Below are 19,195 nucleotides of genomic sequence, written 5' to 3'. Positions count from 1 at the left end.
TTGTGCACACAGAAACAGTATGATAAGATGGAACCATGAAGTTGGTCTGTAAACTGTCATAAATGAATGATCTCTATTAGCTGTGTATTCCTCAACTTAAGAAATTAATTCAACTTAGCTAATGAAAAAAAATAAGATCCAAGTTGGAATAAAAAGGACATCTCCCTTAAGGCTACCTCCATCATACTGCTGCCTTGAAGGCTCAGTAGTAGCTCTACCAGCTACTGCACGTCTGAGTCACCATGACCTTGTCTTTACAGATAGCTAATACCCTGCCGAGAGACGTTTGACTGACAGGTGGGCACACGGTAGCCCTATACAAGCACAGAGATTGACGTGCAATCGCACAAACACACACACAAACACACAAACACACACACACACACACACACACACACACACACTCTCTCTAAGTCTACATGCGAGTGGACAGGCACAAACACATGTAAGCGCACGCACACTAACCATGAGACAAATCCAGCCGCAGAGGGAGATAAACAGCATAAGCCTGAGGAGGGGAGTGATTTCTTCAGACACGTGGCAAGAGTCAACGAGGAGAATAACAGAGAGGGGGAAAAAAAAATGGCAAAGCAGACAGTCTGACAGACATGCTGGACAGTCGCACAGATGCACAGATGGGCAAAGTGACAGGCAGACAGACAGACGGACGAGCAGGCAGGCTGATATTTTGCGATGCAAGCCCCTGCTGCCTTGCCCTGATATGAATATCTAAGCACAAGCACGGAAACAGCGCGAAAATGAAAAACAAACAGAATTTTGACATTTTCAAAAAACCATATACACCTACATAACCTTCCCCGGTACAAAGCCTGTGCATTTCAGATGTGGAGACAGTGATATTTGGTTTGGAGATAGAAGAGTTGTGCCACAAATGTGATCACAGTCTTCCGAGGGAGGGGAGGGGGGGTACGGAGAGTGAAGTGATGGGACATTTTCTTAGATGTTCTGCTTGTTCAGATATTCAATAAAGAACAGAAAACAATGTGAAGCGCATGCATGGGATAAGAATCATCCACCTGGTGCATATATGTGCACTTGTGTGGATGGTACACACACTCAGGATCTCTGTCTCAGTTGATATTAAGGACACACCTGGCAGGAGCAGCCTGTGTCTTGGGGACCTCAGGTGTGGCGAGACAATGCAGAGGATGGCACGATGGAGGGGGAGGGAGGGGGGGAGGGAGGGACATAGAAAAACAACGAGGTCACAGGGGTTGCTATGGGCACCAGGCCAACTGTATTCAAGTGGAAGACCATCAGAAACCCATGTCCCCCGACAGACAAGATGAAACCACACGGAAAATAGGGAACGGCGGCCTAGATGCCGTCCACTTGTACGCACGCAGCATGCACAGATGCTACCCTGCACATGCACACCCTCACACAACATCCACCAGATACAAACAAATTAGAGAAACCACCACACACGAAGGCAAGTGAGCAAAAGGCATCCCACATGTTAACAAGCATCATAATGCTCCACAGTTTACCCCGCAGTTGCCACCAACGCCCCTCCTCGCCTTGGCCAGTGCTTGGGGTCCTGGCAGCAACCGGTTAGACCTCCTGCCCTCTCCTCTCATCTGCTGCTTTAACCCTTCATTAAGCCCATGCAGTGCGTTGTACCTCTTCGTCGTCTGCGCCTGGCGAGCGCCGCAGCATCCCTCTCCTGAAATTCCCCACAGAGACCATCAGAACCAATTAGGCAAGATGAAAGCCTACGCCGGAGCTGGGCCGCCAGATCACAGGCGGAGAAGAGAGATTATCAAGACTCAGGTGAGAAACGAAACAAGCAAACAAACAAATTTAATTTAAAGGCAGCAAATCATTGTGATATCATTTGCACGCTGAGAGGAGGAACAGACAATGAGGAGTGGAGTGAGGTAGGAGTTTCTTCAAGGGTATTTTTTTCTCCCCCTTTTTTCTTCTTAGTTTAACAGAGAGCTTACATTTATTTATGGGAATAAGACAATGTACAATAGCAAGCAAGAGGTTAGGATAAAGAATGAGAACATAAAAGGGTTTGTATCTGTTCTGACAATGGATAATGGGCACAGTCTTGAAAAAACTATATTTATGAAAGGAAAAACTATTCAAAAAGAAGTGTTGCCACACTCAGAGGTGAAAAAAACACTTTAATGTTTTATGTTCTGGGACAGCAGCAGCACTGCTTACTGTGGAGGAGACACTGTATAAATATACCTGAACAGTTTTACAAGGTTGTTTTGAAGAACAACAATGCACAGCAGCCGAGAGACGCAGGAGTAAATATCCACAACAAGCATCACTACAGGAAGACCCTCCCAAAGTAATAAGAAACCACAATACTGAATAGTTAAATGAAGGGTATTGTAGTAACAAGCACTGTAGGGATTACAGGCAAAGGCAAAGCAAAGACTAGGCTTATTCTGATACGTTTTAACAAGAGAAAAAAGGGAAGAAAACAGCAGAGCTTGCTTGGAAGAAACAGACAGGACATGGAGGAAACAGTGCACTGCAAGAATTTTAACATCTGGTTAAGTCTGCACCACCCTCCAAAAAAAAAAAAAAATCCACAATTAAATACTCTCAGATTAAAATTTAATGCCAATAACAAGCGATGCCCAGTACTATTTTGTAATGAGGTGTTTCCAGAAGAAAGATCAGAGACGTGCCCCATACTCAAAAACACAACACAGGTCTTTGCCGCACTACAGTCAAGTCTATTCTGGCCACTGTTGGTGGAATAACTGGTATTGTTGTGTCTTTTATGAGGGATTTCTACCTGTATGACAGTAAATCTACAGAGAAGCCTGTACTCTGATTCTGAGAGGCAGACACTCAAAACGGATGTTTACCTTTGATGTTTCAGATAGCTTTAGATCTTTTATCTTGTTCAAGTTTGGCCACTAATCAACAGAAAACCAGGAAATACACCAGTAGGACAGATAAATAAACTCAGAAATCAAAGGACATTGTAAACAAGCCTCTTTTTTCCCCACAGCAAACGTCTTGACTTGTCAGAGCAGGAGAAGTACAGGTGGAACTAATTATATTAATGATGGCTCAGCTCCATTGAAGTGTTCCACTAAGCCTCTGGCAGTGAGTCAACATGTACAATATCAGGACCCTGGAACTGGCACACCTGAATGGAATGTAGCAATTATTAATGTTATTAGTTACACCTGTGCTTTCCCTGCCCTGACATGTCAATGTGTGTGTCCTGAAAGAGGCCTACACACCGTTCTTACAGTGGGCATTTTGACTCATTACACAGAGGCATGACTAATAATATTAATGACAGCAGCATACCATATAGGATGTTCTGGTGACAGCACCATGCTACTGTGCATGAAGGATCTGTCATGGTAGATTGTCACTGTTAAATGAAATGAAGCCATTGATAAGTTATTTGTGATTTTCCTGCTATGACAAGTCAAAATGTCCACTGTGAGAAAGATTTGTAGAATTTTAAAGAAGCTATTTGTAAGGGCTACATAGCTAACGTTAGCTAGTTTACTTAGGAGTCTAGAAGAAACGTTGCAAGTTCAGCATCAAACTTCCTTCCTTTACTCCACAAGAGCTGTCTCCAGTGTTGGAGAGCAACACCAATGTTAACTCTCTTGTTTTCCTCTACAGAAGTTTGCACGTTAGCCAGCTAGCCCCAGCCAGTCTCATCACTTTCCGACAGCAACTCACTGTAGCCTCCACTCTGCCCTGAAGACACTTTCCGACAGCAACTCACTGTAGCCTCCACTCTGCCCTGAAGACACGGCGGTGTTCATATATGTTTTATTATAACCTCTCGTCTCATAAACGCAAGGATGGCTGAGGCTCAAACGACAATCACCACCTCCCACTCCTAGCAAGAAACCATGCTCAGCGGCGGAGAAAACTTACAAAGCCCCTTTAAACATGTTTTAGGGTTGACCTTACAGGTGCTCTAATCAACATTTTTACATGAACAATTGTTTTGATGACTATGTGTTAGGGCTGAACAATTAATCGAAATATTATTGAAATTGCAAAATGGCAAAGTGCAATATCCAAATCGCAGGAGCTGCAGTTTTTTGATCAAGATAAAATGTGTCACAACATACAATAAAAGGAGCGTTGTGCTACTACAGAGATGTCCTGGCCTACAAATCATATTCTCCAGATGTAAGGGAACCAGCTTGTTTCATACAGGCCCCAACAAAAATCACATCATCATCATTTTATCTTCTTCAGGGTAAATGAAATGCAAAACTGACCATTCCAACTGAAATCATGACTCATATCACAATCACATCATGTGCCGAAATAATTACAATAGGATTTTTTTTAGCCTCTTTTAGCTCATTGTTTCAATTTTATGTCATAGTTCACTCTCACTGCTCTCATCAATGTCACTTGTAGCCATGGGTCTGATAAACCCTTTGTACACTACTTGCCCAGCACCAAATGGCAGGGGGAAAAAAGTTAGCAACTAGCTGGTGAATATAGGAGCATTTTGCAGCTATAGAGCCAAAAATTTCCCTCAGGAGCTGGTGATCAAAAACAAAGCTAAACATTCAGTGAATGTTGGACTTGCATTCATCAGGAGACCAGAAACACGACTGCAAATGAATGCTAATGTTGCCCCATATCTGCTGGATGTGTAAATAACCAACATGTTTGCTGTATGAACTTAAAAGGTGATAATATGTCAGTGTTGTGTTTACAGTTTGTTGTGTATAATGTGTCAGTGTTGTGTTTACAGCTTGTTTCCACTGCTGTTGAGAGCACAAACATCAATGAATGCAGGTTTGAACGATGGACATAATTTAGAGTTTGTATGGCTTTCACACTGGAAGACTAAATTATGTATACTGAAATGTATCAGTATGCATACAGCATTGAAGCTGCTTGATTTCTGAGTGTGCTATGGATAGACACCTTCCACAATGAAATGTACAAAAGGAAACAAAGGAGCTGCTCACAGCTGGAAAAAAAATGAAAGCAAACTGAAGATGATGCCCAGACAGCTCCGGTAGAATCAGTAAACAAACTATTAAAACGTAGCTTTCCCTTTGATACGTTTAATTGGCAGAACAGTTCTGTAAAGACACAGTTTGACTGATGTGTGTTGCTTTTCCCTACTAACTACATTAAGGTTGCCAAGTCCCTTCAAATCATCCCATAATTTGAAACTAAAAGACCTGTTCAATATTGAACTGATAAAACACACTGTGTTCTGTGTTTTAGGGACTCAATGCAGTGAAAATTCATGGGAGGTGAATAATACAGGTTAGACTATTAAAACAGGACATGTTATATTCCACTAGTCAAACGGAAAATTCGCTTCTCCCAACGTATCTTTTGTAAACTTTTGTTGTTTTTGTTATTTTTCTACAAGAAGCTTTAACAGAGGGAGTAAAAAAAATACAACTGAGGAGGCTAAGTCCTGTTAAAACCCACCTGGTCGCTGTCGACCACTTTAAAGCTCGTGCAAAGTAGCCTAGCAACACTATACAGACACAGACGTTTGAACTCAAGTCTATACATGCCGCGCTACACATCGTCAGTCCAGATAAACTCTCCACAATCCCACTCTTCAGTTCGTTTGACAGAAAAACCATGACAACAAAATTGTGAATAATTCAGATTTTACCAGCATCTTAAACCAGCAACAAAACAGCGAAACGCTGGCGTTTCCCTACCTTTCCGACGTGAAATCCGATCGTCCGTCTGTTCCTCCATGATTTATATTCCTTCAGTCTCGCGAGGGTCGGCCGATTAAAAAATGTAAAAGTGTTTTTCCACACAAAAGTATTCCAAGTTGTGAATATTCTCATGAAAAAATCCATTGCAAATTTCTTCTTCACTTCTTCCAACATGAAAACAACTTCTTCAACTGCCGGTTTACAGGTTGCAATACTCGCGGTTAAGCCCACGTGAGGCCACGCCCCATATTAAACGTCACGCCCACTCACAGTTACGCCCCTCTCTTGCAGTCTGCAGACAGACAGCTCCATGAGACAGACGCTGTCAGTTTGCTGCCCCGGATATGAACTCCTATCCTTACCAATGAGTGTGAGTAACATTTTCTTTGCCAAGATACAACAAAATAAAAATAAAAAAAGGAAAAATCTGATTGGATAACTCTATTTTCATGGTATTAGAACAGTAACCGTTTTTATTCCTGAAGCAAATTTGATAGACAATTATGCTAGAATTTCAATAAAAAATATTAAATGAAAGAGATTAAATATAACATTTAAAATCTGTTTAAAATAACACTAAGTTTACCCAACCCAACTGCAAAATAGTAGGTTATACTGTAGCACAAGTGTGTGGGCTCAAATTAGGTCAATGATTTAGCAGCAGGAAGTGATGTTCACAAATGATTACACAGTCTGTGTTTGTAACTAGAACATTGTAAACCTATAAAATAAATCTGCATGAGAAATTCAAGTTTGTACATGTGTAGAAAGGATTTGTATTTGTAAAAAAAAGAGACTGTGAATACAGTCTATGAACAAATGATATCAATGGTGCAATACACAAAGGCAATGTGAAAAAAGAAGCGCTTTTGTTGACATCTACGTATCCTAGATACAAAGCAGAAGACTGCATGTAAAACTCAACACTCAAAGTTCCCACACACGCACTACACTGCAGCTCTTCTGCAACCCAGGTGGGTTTGCAGACATACACAATAATTGTTAACCATTATTTTCTACAACAACCTCAATTATAATGAAACCCACCTGGGTTTAAAAGTGCATCAGGTGTAAACACGTCAAAATTAGTACTTGTAACTTCAGCATTGTATAGAATATGGGAACTTGAGTGCTGAGTTTTATATGCAGTTTTCTGCTTTGTATCTTTGTGTAACCTCAACTCTGTTATGATTTGTTCACAGATTTTATTCATGCAGTCTCTTTTGTTTTGTTTTGTTTTTGTTTTGTCTTTTCTACACATTTACAAACTTGAATTTCTCATGCTAATTAATTTTACAGGTTTACAAAGGTTGACAACAACAAGCCTACGAACCTTTGAATTATTCGGGAACATCACTTTGTGAGCTCAAATTGTTTTGACCCTAATTTGAGCCCATACAACTGCAGCCACCCACATGCTACAGGTTTATATTCCATCCAGAGCCACTAATTAGCAGTCCTTCAGATAGAGGGTTAGAACTCATCAGTGAAGTCACCTGCTGGGGTGATCTGTTGGAATGAAAACCTGCAGACTTTTGGCTCTCCGTGGCATATGGTTGGCCACCCCTGTTACAGTACATATCACTGTATGGTATCAGTCTATAATGGGCTTTGTCCCAATACTCCCCCTCATTTCAAAGTCACCTTGGTTTAGAGTGGCTCCCACTAAAGAGAGCTGTGTGGAAGTTTCTTGTGACCCGTTTCCTCAAAGTTAGGCAGCTTAAAACTTAAGAATAAGGACTAAATTGTGCAGGATGAACATTTGTAGCAACGCTTACATTTGTTTCTGAAGGTGCCCATAAGAGCTGTCAAGTTGTGGACAACACAGTTGCGGCTAATAAAAATTAATTATGGGTATTTTAATTGCTTATTATCAGTATAGCCTAGGTGCTCACTCACCGGCTCATCTAAGTCCTGTTGTTAATTTTATTAGATGTAGCTGTGTGTTCCTTAAACTACAGCACTGAGCTGCCATCATTACATAATTATTCATCCCATTTTGTCCGTATAATGAGAAAAAAGTTATTAACACTGTTATCATACTCAAACAAACAAATGGGTGTTGAACTGAGTGCTGAAGTCTATTTTTCAGGATTTAAGAAACACCACGAAATGTTGCTCTTTTTTAAGAAATGTTGATGTGAAATGTGTCATTAGTGAAGGGGCAGTTAATGGGATTCTCTCTTATCTGCTGCTTTGTTGCCAGGAGATTTTTTTCTCTTACCAGTAGATCCATTCTGGCTAACCACAGAGCCATTCAAGATTTTGCATTATTCCTTATGGGGAAGCTTGTTCTCTCATCTTTTGTTCATCTTTCAGCCAGCAGTGTGGCGTCTGAGTCCCCATTCTCTTTAAAACTGTGAATAAAGTCTTGCAATGAGAATCTTGTTTTCATAAGAAACCCCTCTGGTTATGAAGAGAGAGTTATAATTCTGTAAGAAGGGGGCTTCAGAAATCATTACTTTCTCAATCTGGCTGCTCTGCATTGCTGTATCCTTATATTAGAGTGTCAGAGGATCTGTTGAAAGTGTAGAGTAGAGTAAAGGCAGTGATGTCACGTCCAGTCAATGCTCAGTGCTTTTTTACAATGCATTCTGGGGCTTTACTCACTTGTACATCAGGTGCACTAGAGCAATTTTGGCCTTGGATAATAGTCCAACACCTATAGCAGTTCACATACTGAACTGAACAAAGGACCACTTTACCTCTTGAACGCACTGTAGTTTTACTGGGACTGTTTCTCTGGTAGAAAGTAGTCCCAATGGAAACTGCTCAGAGTGTGGTCTGCAGGTAAGTCAGCGTAACAAAGACGGACCAGTCTATAATTCTTTCAGTGGCACAACCAATATTGTATTCATCCTTGTTGTAGTGGGTTGGCAGTGAGAGATTTAGCCGTGTATGTCTCAAAATGTCAGCGGATACTGTAAAACCAAAACTACTGTTTCTAGTTCCTTAGATACCATGAGGCATGGGCGGTGCGGAGGGGCTGCTTATGGGTCTCCAGCCCCGGATGTTTTCCCAATAGCCCAGAATCTTATATGAAGTTTATAATGTAACTTCAACTTGGTGCCATTTACTCTCAGTCTCTCTGACAGGACCGGCAAATCAATGGAGCTCTATTAGTACTTTACTGGTGAAATAGCCATTTATAGGTCACCTGACAACTTGCGGAGCATTCGGGGCTTGACTCTAAACACTTGATGGAAAGGACAGAGCAACCTGTGGACCAGGAGAGGAAGCTAGAGTTAGAGGGAGGAGAGAGGAGGAAAATATGTGATGAAGAACCAAGAGGAGAGGGGTGGAGAACAGGTGAGAGGAGGACAGCAGGGGAAGTCTGGATTCGAAGAGTGAAGAAGAGAGAAAGGGAGGGAAAGAACGAGGGAGAGAAGAGGAAATGAGAACTTGGAGAAAGCAGGTGAAGAGGAAGAGGGATGGGTGTGGGGGAAGATTTGTCTCAATATTATTAGCATGAACAGACTGACAAGTGAGTAAAAATACATAAATATCTAGTCAAACGGATCTGCAAATACACAAACAAATTCCACAGTTAAAAACTTATCTGTGAATACATTCAATTAACTTACAAATACATGAGAAGCATTAGTGAATATCTTCACTAATGCAACTTTCAAACAGACATTTGTGAATCAATTTTCCATTTGTGATGCGAATAAGCATTTGTGGATCTCAATTCTACGACTGTGGATTTGTATTTTACACTCACAGCCTTGAGACAAACCTTCTGCCGGTCTGTGGTCCGAGGCTGGTAAAGGACTGTGCAGCCCAGCTGGCCGAGCCTCTCCAGAGGATCTTTAACTTGAGTCTACAAACAGGGAGGATCCCGGTCCTGTGGAAAACAACATGTCTTGTTCCGGTACCTAAAGTACTAACTGCCTCCTTCTGAACACCTCCAAGACCAAGAAGGTGGTCATCGACTTTCAGAGGTCTGGGCCCACGCTTTAGCCAATCAAGATTCGAGGGGAAGGACTTTGACATTTGTATTTTCTTTGAGTGGAGGACATTTCCAGGGATGGATGAGTGGAGCTGAGAGAGTGGAAGTGGAAGAAAAGAGGAGGGAAAGAGAACAGAGTGATCAGGAGTAGATCAAATAAATTACTAATATTACAGTACGTTTCCATGTTGTTTATCCTACGATGCAGCAGCACATATTATTATGGTCTGGATTTAAATGTAGATTTGTGATCTAAACATTAAACCTTTGAACTCTACTCCAGCATAGTATAACAAAAATAAGTGTCAAGATTAGTGACGCTGTTTATGTCAAATTCATTCCTCGCCTATGTTTAAATTCAAAATAGTAACATCAGACAATCTTTGCCTCTTTTTATGAGACAGTATTGAAAATTAGTCATCGTCAAAATCTGTTGTGTTGTGGTTTCAGACTGATGGAGAAAGAGAACAATTAGATTCAATATATGATGCAGACTCAGGATTGTTTTTTCCTGGGAAACAATCATGTTTTCTCCTCAAATGATGCACAAATGGCTTGATACAGTAAACAGTGCGTGTAGCTGCTGTGGCTGGGGACAAATTTCCCCGGGGGAGCATGTCCCCTGAATATAGACTGAAGATGGGGCTAAGCCCTGAATGTTCACTGTCTCTGGCTCCGCCCCTGCAATGAGGATTAAGTTAGCTGAGTTTGTTTGCAGATCACATGAAATCAGTGTTGGGGAGTAGTGATTCAAATTCCTTTTCTTTTTGCCATGTTTCTGTAGTTTGCTACTGAAACTACAAACAATTTTAGGCCATAAAAGGAAAGGAATAGTTTTTTATTTTTGTTTTATCATTGCTTCTCTACTGTAATTGAACCCCTCTTACCCTGCCCCACCCTCTTTTTTCTTTCAGCCGGACCCCAGGCGATGCATTTGTCAGGCAGCCACAGCCAAACACTTGACCTTCGTGTAGCGCATGTGCAAAAGCCAAGGACAGGCGCTGCAGCATCATCATGGATAAACCTCCTGAATCTCAGCCTGAGGAAGAATCACCACGGCCATACTTTTTTTTTTTCACAATTATTATATAAAACCAACTCTGACATTCCTTGAATTTTCAATTGAATTCAGTTTTATTCGTATAGCACCAAACATACATTATCTCAAGGCAGTTCCCATGAATAGTGAGGTATTTTAGTTGTTTGGTTTATGTATGACGTGTGAGCAAGTTGGTACTTTTTACATTAAACTCAACTGAGTGGCATTTTTTGTTGGCATGTGACTTTTTGCATTATATTTTGTTATTATTTCATATCATATATAAATTGTCAATTTGATCATTTTTTTGTATTTAATACTTGTATTCAAGTATTTAGAACAACTTTTTCTCAACAACTTTAGTGAACCAAACTAGATTTTTGCTGTATAGCTCAACTTCTTCCAGTGTAAAGTATCTGGTATCCTGCAAAGTTATGCTTTCAAAGTAACTTCCCCAACACTGCATCAAATTTAATGATACACTGCTAACGTCCACTCTTTCTAATGGGACAGTGGGACAGTCATTAGAAATTCATGCGGTGCAGCCAAGCATTGTTCAAACCTACAGAATTTTAATTTCAACTCTAGCTGAGACCCAAAAGTACTGAAATATACCAAACATGTCAGGCTGAATTTTGGCAAGATGTGTTTAAAAAGATGCACAAGACATCTTGAATATTTGCATTTGATGGAATAGGGCCTAACAACATGGAGTCTTGGTGTGTAAATATCGTATAGTTGCTTCAAGGAAGCGCCGGAACAAGCTGATGCAGAATATGTATGATACTGTCAGACAGTGTGGAGTAAAATTATTTTCCCAAGCTTAAAGGAGAACTTCATCAAATACATCAGTGTATGTGTACAGGTATTGGAGTGTATTACTGCGTAAGTGGAAAAAATTGGATAAACACTTTAGTGGTTCCTGAGGGAAATGTGCAAAATCCGATAAATTGCCTCAAGTGATGGCATTTGAGTCAGTGTTGGGGCTGAAGACTACAAGTTTAAAAATGAAAAAGAATCTGTGGATGTGGAGTTAGAAGGAAGAGAGCTTAGCCGGCTTCCATCACTCCTCATTAGCCGCTACAAGCAAAACACACTCAAATCTCCAATCGGACTATTGGCGGTTGAGTTTGTGGGTAATGTAGGCGTCTGGAAGAAGAAGAAGACACGGCATAAAAAAGTTCTGCTGCATCGATTCTGATACTTTATTTATAACTGCCCGTCATGTGTCAAGACAAGGAGTACTCTTATAAAGTGACATACGGAGAACTGAAAGGGGGAAAGTGTGCTGTGAAGAAAATACTGATTCAAAAGGAGGAGGGGAAAGGGTAAACGGTTACCTCACAACATTAACCTTTGTAATATTACATTCACACGAATGTACGGCCACATGGAGAAGCATCGAGGTTGTGGGTGGAGGGAAGGAATTGGACACAGCATCAGATCGAGCCTGCTCTATTTGCATTTCAGCCAAATGCAGTGGTAGTAGTGAGAGTCAGTTGGAGTGGAGGCAAACCAGAGGAAGCTGCACTGCAGGTTACACTGAATATGTGAAACATGCACCATTAGGGATGAATAATAGAAGGTGGTTGTGGTTCAGGTAGCGTGCGATGCTGGCACTCTCTGGCTAGTACCAAGATCAAAGGGAAAGTCTTATACCTGAGAGCTGAAATAGACCAATTCAATCTGAGAAACATGAACAGGTTGAACAAAAATTCACATCCACCATATTAAATACTCCTACATAGTTATCAAATACATGCACACACACACTCCCCCTACAACTAGTACTGGATAATTCCTGTGTTTGCTCTACTTTATTACTGTTACATTTACACCTGGAGAGTCCTATTCAAATGAAGGACACATCAGTACACAAATCTCCCCTTGAACTATATGATAATATCAAGAGGTCGCAGGGCTGAGGAGCAGGTGCCATGCTGTCATTGTGCCCACAGAGAGAGAGCCAAAGCTGCTGTCACTGCTGAGTGCTGCTGCATGAGCAGGCTGCAGAGAAAGGCCTTGGAGAGGCACTGGGGAGAGAGTGCACCGTTCAATCAATGTAATGAGAGCAGATTGGTCCTGAGCAAAGGAAGGCAAGAAGGGAGAACGGGAGAGAGAGGGAGTGGGTGAGGAGGGGTGAGGGAGGTATAAAGGGGAGAGAAGTACAGAGAGAGAGAGAGAGGGTGGAGAGGGTGGAGTCTGGAAAGCGGTGGGGCAAAGAGAAAGAGAAAATGAGAGCAGATACAGAATACAGCCTCGGAGGATAAGGAGAAGTTGCTGATGGAGGCATAGTTGGAAAACAGGCTGAGGGCTCTGGCAAAACTGGTGACTGCTGGGAGAGACAAATAAACAATTATTTTATCAGCGCAGTGCTTACATGAAAACATGGGAGGCTGAATAACACAAAGGAGGCCGACCGCTGGGCACTCGAGATTTTAGCATTCAAACTGTCAGGGAAAAAGCACGAGACAAAGGGGAAGGCAGAGAAAAGCGTGACAAGACAGTGGGGAGTACACAGAAAGAGGCAGTTAGGAGAGGAAAAAGCAATGCAGCTTAATTTTCTTTGTACTGCATCTAGAGACAATATTGATCAGTGAGAATGTCTCAGATGTTGAAATGTTGTTCATAGCAAGATCCTGATATTTAATTAAACTGCCATTTCCATGATTTAGTCCATTAGCTTCTAATTCTCATATCGCCATCAATTCTGTCATTTCCACAGCCGTGACAACCTGGGCTATTGTTTGCGATCAGAGAAGCTGAACTTCCAAGAGGTCATTACTCATTTCTGGCATTCGTCTCGGCTCCGGAAGAAAAAGTCATAAATTATTTCTCTCACACATAATCCCGGTGCCAGAGCTGTGTGTCAATCACTTGAGAGTCACTCCCGGCGCCCTCACCTCAGTTCCGTCACGTCCGGCCCAGCGGATCATCTATCAACGGGCGATCGTCCGTTTGGACGGGTACCCTCTGTTATTACCCTCACGTCCTGCCCCCCAGCTGAATTACAATTGCAGAGTCAGTGAAGAGCCAGGAAACTGAGAGGGCTGAGCCCGGGTAACGAGCTCTGGGGTGGGTAATTAATGCCTCCATTTCCCTGTTGGTATTGTCGGGAGGAGGGAGGTGGCATTGATCAGAGCGAGATCAGGCCGCAGGGAAGTGGGCGACAGGCCGAGGGCACCATAGGGGGGATTGAGTCAAAATGTAAAACAGAAAAAGGCATGGACGGGTGGTGAGGCGCAATAGAGAGGGGGAATAAGAGAAGGGGGTCGGGGGTCTTCCGCAGGGGCTGGCTTCTCTGTCATAAAGCATGCAGCTCTGAGTGTCACTCATTGCCAATAAAAAAAACACACCGTAGTGCTGGATTCTTCTATCAGACTTGTAAAGCAGAGACATCCAGAGGGAGAATCATGTGGAATCCAGAGCTGAATGTTTTACAGCAGATGCTGTCGATGCCTTACCTCAATGATTTATAGAAAAATGACAAAATGACAGACAGACGCCTCCACGTCCCACAATTCAAAGTCTCAACAAACAAAGATTATAGAAGCAAAGAATGGCGTATCAGGGTCAGTCAAAAGGAAAACACAACACCGTGTAATACATAAACAAATCTAACAGCTCACATAAGTGAACTGCCACTAATATAACAAGAAGTCAGGAGAAAAAATCCCATTGATACTGTGAAACAACAGAATCCGCAATTCACTTTTCTCTACCCTGAGGGACTTAGTCACCACGTATTAAAGGACGCAGTGCAATATATATATATATATATATATATATATATATAAAGCCAGGAGCCACATGGGAGTAAGTGGAGTGACCGTGGCAGCCACCATCGCTCTTACTGCCACATCTTTAGCTGTAGTCTCCCTGACCCTGTCTCTGTTTGCCTGGGAGGCAAGGCCTGGCGCTGCTGACGATAAAACAAACAGACAGGCCCCATTTATACAGTCAGGTGTCATGACAAGGGATAAACAGCCGACTGCTTTGGGCCTCTTGAGGCACAGTCTGCACTAATAGTAGGGGCTATCATCATCCTCATCCTCACCATCACCCTCATGATCATCATCATCAAGAGCAACGACAGTGGTGTTGGCAGAAGCTCCTAAGTGCCTGCTGGGAAACGTACAAGTACTGACTCAGATTGGACAGAACTCAAGGGTTGCACTGTTTACTTTGCTGGGCTGTATTCATTCGTGTCACTGAATTAATCGAGTAAAAAAAAAAAAAGCAATTGCCGAAAACATTGCTGGAGAAGAGGTGGGGGCGAGGGAGCAAAAAAAAGAAAGAACAGTCTCGAGTAGAGTGAGGCGGCCATGGCAAGCATGCGGCGGGAATGACAAGAGCGTGGCTGTCATCACGAGGGATGAAAAACAGCACCCCCCAAATGAGGCGAGGCAGCGGCTGCCTCTTGCGCCAGCGAGGAAGGGGATGCACAGGGACCACAAACACAATTATCTTCATGCCAGCTTTGTTGTTTGTCAGAACTGGCACGCATTTAAGGACTTGGGTGTACTGATTATATGACACCCGGAGAGGCTCCGGGGTGGACAAGAAGCAGCCAGCCGGGAGTCATTACCCAAGCCAAATAGACTTCTCGTTTGTTTTTCCATCGGGGCAAAGCATCAAAAGGAATAAACAATGGCTGCTAGATACTCAATCACCAAAGGTGTGCACTCTTGCAATTGGGTGTTTTTCCCTTTGAAGATCCTAGCGTCAAATCATAGGAAGTAACGCCTCATATGTGAGGTGTATGTGATCCCTCGGGACTGTGTTAAGATATGATCCGGTGTCCAGGAGTGAAATCGCATACGACCACCTGACAGATGGCACGATGTGGGCACCGGGGTTATTTTCTGAAAGTGTGAAAATCATTGTGCTGGCACCTTTCAATATCACCAGCTGGTCTTCTTCATAGCATCGCGTCTAAATTAGGCAAAAGAAATGAAGCTATTTTCTTCGTTTGGTCACGCCTCCCCATAGTGTCACCATCTTGCCCTGAGTGTAAAAACTCTGGGAAAATATTCTGAAAGCTGGTTCTGATAATAGCTTCTATTCTGAAAATACCTGTTGACAACCTGCAATCTCAGTGCCAGACAGACCACCGTCTACACCGGCAGCACACCGCCATCATCCAATGCCAAGGTCACACCACACAGACAGGGTGGGTGAGTCAAAAACATGGTGGAAAAACCACAGGCGAGAGGTGTTTCCTCCATATGTGACTGGACGGTCCAAAAGGTGCAGACAGGTGCCATCCACACCAGCAACTACAGATTTATACACCTAAAGCTAAATCTAACAAAATCGTAGCCCCAAAACGAGAGCTACAGTGGTAAACGTACGTAGAACCCTTTGGGATGACCTGCTTTCCTTCATTAACTGGTCATAAAATGTGATCTGATGGTCATTGTCCTGTTGCATCACCCAGCTTCAGCAGGTGAGCACACACCCTCACATTATGCTGTAGGAGACCTTGATAAACTGAAAATCTTTGTTCTGGTTTTCTTTTGCATTTTTGCGTTCACTGGGATAGCACAGTGAGAGAGAGACAGGAAAAGCCAGGGAGAGAGAGAGAGGGGACGACATGCAGCAGAGGGCCCGACCCCATGGGATGCTCTTTGGCTTCATACATGTATGTGATTTCTGTACTGACCTTCCACAGACACCGTGCTCCATGATTTGCGGTTGGTAGTCTCATGAACAGAGACGTTAACCAGCTCCAATGATTATTTTAAGCCTTTAGCTGTTACTCTGAGCTTATCGGTTTCTTTGTTAAGTTACTTGGTGCGTTGCATTGCGCCTTTGGGGTCATCTTAGCCCGACGCCCACTCCTATAGAGAGGAGCAACAGAACTAAATCATCTCCATTTACAATCAGTTTGTCTGACTGCGGACTGATGAATATTTAAACTCTTTGAGATGACTGTGTAACCTCTCCAGCTTCAAGCAAATCAACAATTACAGACATGAAGTCTGAGAGATCTCTCTCTCTTGCAAGGCATGTTTAACATCGGCAGGTGTTCCTTGTGAACAGCAAACTGTAAATGTTTGAGTGTTTTGTATAAGTCAAAGTAGCTCTAGCCCACACATCCAATCTGGTTTCACTGGCTGAACTCCAGGTTTGGTAAATCCTGACTGCGCTTATGTTCATGTCAGTAAGACAGGGTTCCAGCCTGTATTCAGTATGGACAATGAATGGTGTGTAATTAGTTTTAAACAAAAGTTTTTGTGCCTTATTGTAACTTAGATGAAGATCTGGTCATATTCAAAGATAAATTGACACATAAATGAAGATTATTCCAGATGGTTCACTTACTTTTTCTCTCCACTGCACTTAAGGATTCAGCTTCAAACGGTTTTGGTCCTAAAAATGGTATTCTGAAGTGTTTATTCCTCCTTCCAAACAGCCGCACTCAAAGAAAAACGCCTGCTGTCACAAAAAGGGGCAACACTCGATGAGTCACACAACTGATAAAAGGGGCACAATTTTGGGCAGTCTCTCTTTCAGAGCAGTCACGGTGCTGCACTGGGTTGTACATGCGAGACATAACTCATCTGAAAAAGTCTTTACAGCCATGGTAACGGCTTCCTGAGGCTGTACTCGCATGCTGATTGTGTGGCAGGTATAATGTTACACACATTCACCATCTTAGTTTAGCATGTTAGCCGTTGCTAAATAAATAAAAATCAATAAAGTTAGAGGATCACCAACATGAATGTCTGTACACTTTCACTGCACATCCATCCATCAGATCACAGAGCTCTGCAGCATCTTTACCATGAAACCCAATCCTGGAGGGGCTTTCAGGTTCTGTTTGTCAATCAGACAACTTCATCTGAATCACACCGTCGCTCTTTACATCAAAAAAACTAAACTTAGCAATAATGTACTATTATTAATTGCCACTATTCTGCAGATGACACTCAACTTTGTCTTGAGCCGTGACCCTGCAAACTGTTTTCAGAGAGAAATGAAATCCTTCCAAGACTGGCTTCACAGTCAGTACGAGTGGTGTTCTTACAATCTCTACAAGTAAACAGTGATAAGACAGAGATACAGATCATCTGTGTGGACAGAGCAGTTATTGTATTCTCAAATTCTGTAGTTAAACTGTCACTCTGTGATCCCGCACCTGTCTTGGTATCATCCTTTGATCGCAGCCTTAGCTTAGATAAACACATTAAATCAATGGTTCACTCCTGTTGTCGGCACCTGAGAAATATTTCAAATATTAGACGGTTTCACTCGACCGAAAAAACCTCAAAACAGTTACTCATGCCTTTATCCTCTGTTGACTGGAGTATTACTGTAACTCTCTGGGCTCTGGCAGTCTGAAAAAATGTCCACCTTCTTTACTGCTAATTCAAAACTCTGGTGCCAGGGCTTTAAATGGAAAGAAGAAACAAGACCATATTTCAGACACCCTGGCATCTCTATATTGTTTATTAACCCGTTGCCTTTTGAATGAACTACAAATTCTGATTACTTTTTAAAGCCCCGAATAGCTTAGCTTTGAGTTACATTTGTGACCTTTTGGTGACATTATGTTCTCCTTTGCTCGTTGAATCCTTCAAATGCTTCTTTTCTCTTTATTCTCTTACTCTTTATTCTCTTTATATTGTTGAGATCCAAACCTCTATGATCTACACTCAAACACAAAGGTGGGAGCCTTTGCTGTCAGGGCTCCACCATTTCTGAAGGACTTCCTCAGCCTCTTATTAATTTCTTATTTTTATTAATTAAATATCACTTTTAAAAATAGACATATATTTTATTTACCTGCTTTTTACTCATTACTGCTTAAAGCCATGTCTCCAGACCTGCAGCAAGCTAAGCAAACAATGCATTTTCCAAACCATACTGATTTTCACTGGATGTGTTAGTGGAGTTGTGCTGATTCCCAGTAATGTGCTGGTTGCTTGTTTAAAATGTGATGCAATTGGTACATAGGATTTTAAGTTTAGTGATCAAATCTGCCCCATGTGTACACGCACATAAACACACACACACACTCCACTATGCTTTCTCTCAAATAGTGTCTCATTAAGCAATTATGGAGTGAAATTACAGCCTCTAACAGCAGGCTATTTTTTATCAAGGCAAGCCTTCCCACACTCTACTCTATGACAATACAGTATGTTGGATATTTAATGGTGCTGGAGGGCGCAGCCTTTATCCACAATTGTGAGGATGTAATTTTGAGTCATATTGACTCCATCTGTGAAAAATCATTCTTTTAACCCCTTTCATCAGGCTTTGGGGGATGGCTAAGTTTTTTTTTTTTTTTTTTTTAAAAAGGAGATCTACCCAAAGTGTTAACGCTTTTATCCACATTTGCCCCACTTTAAAATACCTTCATGAGCACAAGCACAGTCACTCTGCCAGTATCTGCTTCTATTGATGGTGCCATTCCCTATCACTTCCTTTACCAAGAGCAGCATCACAGATGAGACCCGCTCATTTCCATTTATCGAAATCCCATTTCTATTCCATCTGCTAACTAGTCACCTG

General features: G+C 42.1%; 1 long non-coding RNA gene across 1 annotated transcript; it reads left to right on the top strand.

Moving 5' to 3' along the window:
- The first annotated feature begins 5,684 nt into the window (after window positions 1–5,684).
- Window positions 5,685–18,973, top strand: LOC130178998 (uncharacterized). Its single transcript, XR_008829217.1, has 2 exons — window positions 5,685–6,051; window positions 10,548–18,973. It is a non-coding gene; the product is annotated as an uncharacterized LOC130178998 (long non-coding RNA).
- The last annotated feature ends 222 nt before the right edge of the window (window positions 18,974–19,195 follow it).

The sequence above is a fragment of the Seriola aureovittata genome, chromosome 12 (genome assembly GCF_021018895.1).
Source record: "Seriola aureovittata isolate HTS-2021-v1 ecotype China chromosome 12, ASM2101889v1, whole genome shotgun sequence".
NCBI classification, from domain to species: domain Eukaryota; kingdom Metazoa; phylum Chordata; class Actinopteri; order Carangiformes; family Carangidae; genus Seriola; species Seriola aureovittata.
This window is presented reverse-complemented; position numbering and strand designations above follow the sequence as displayed.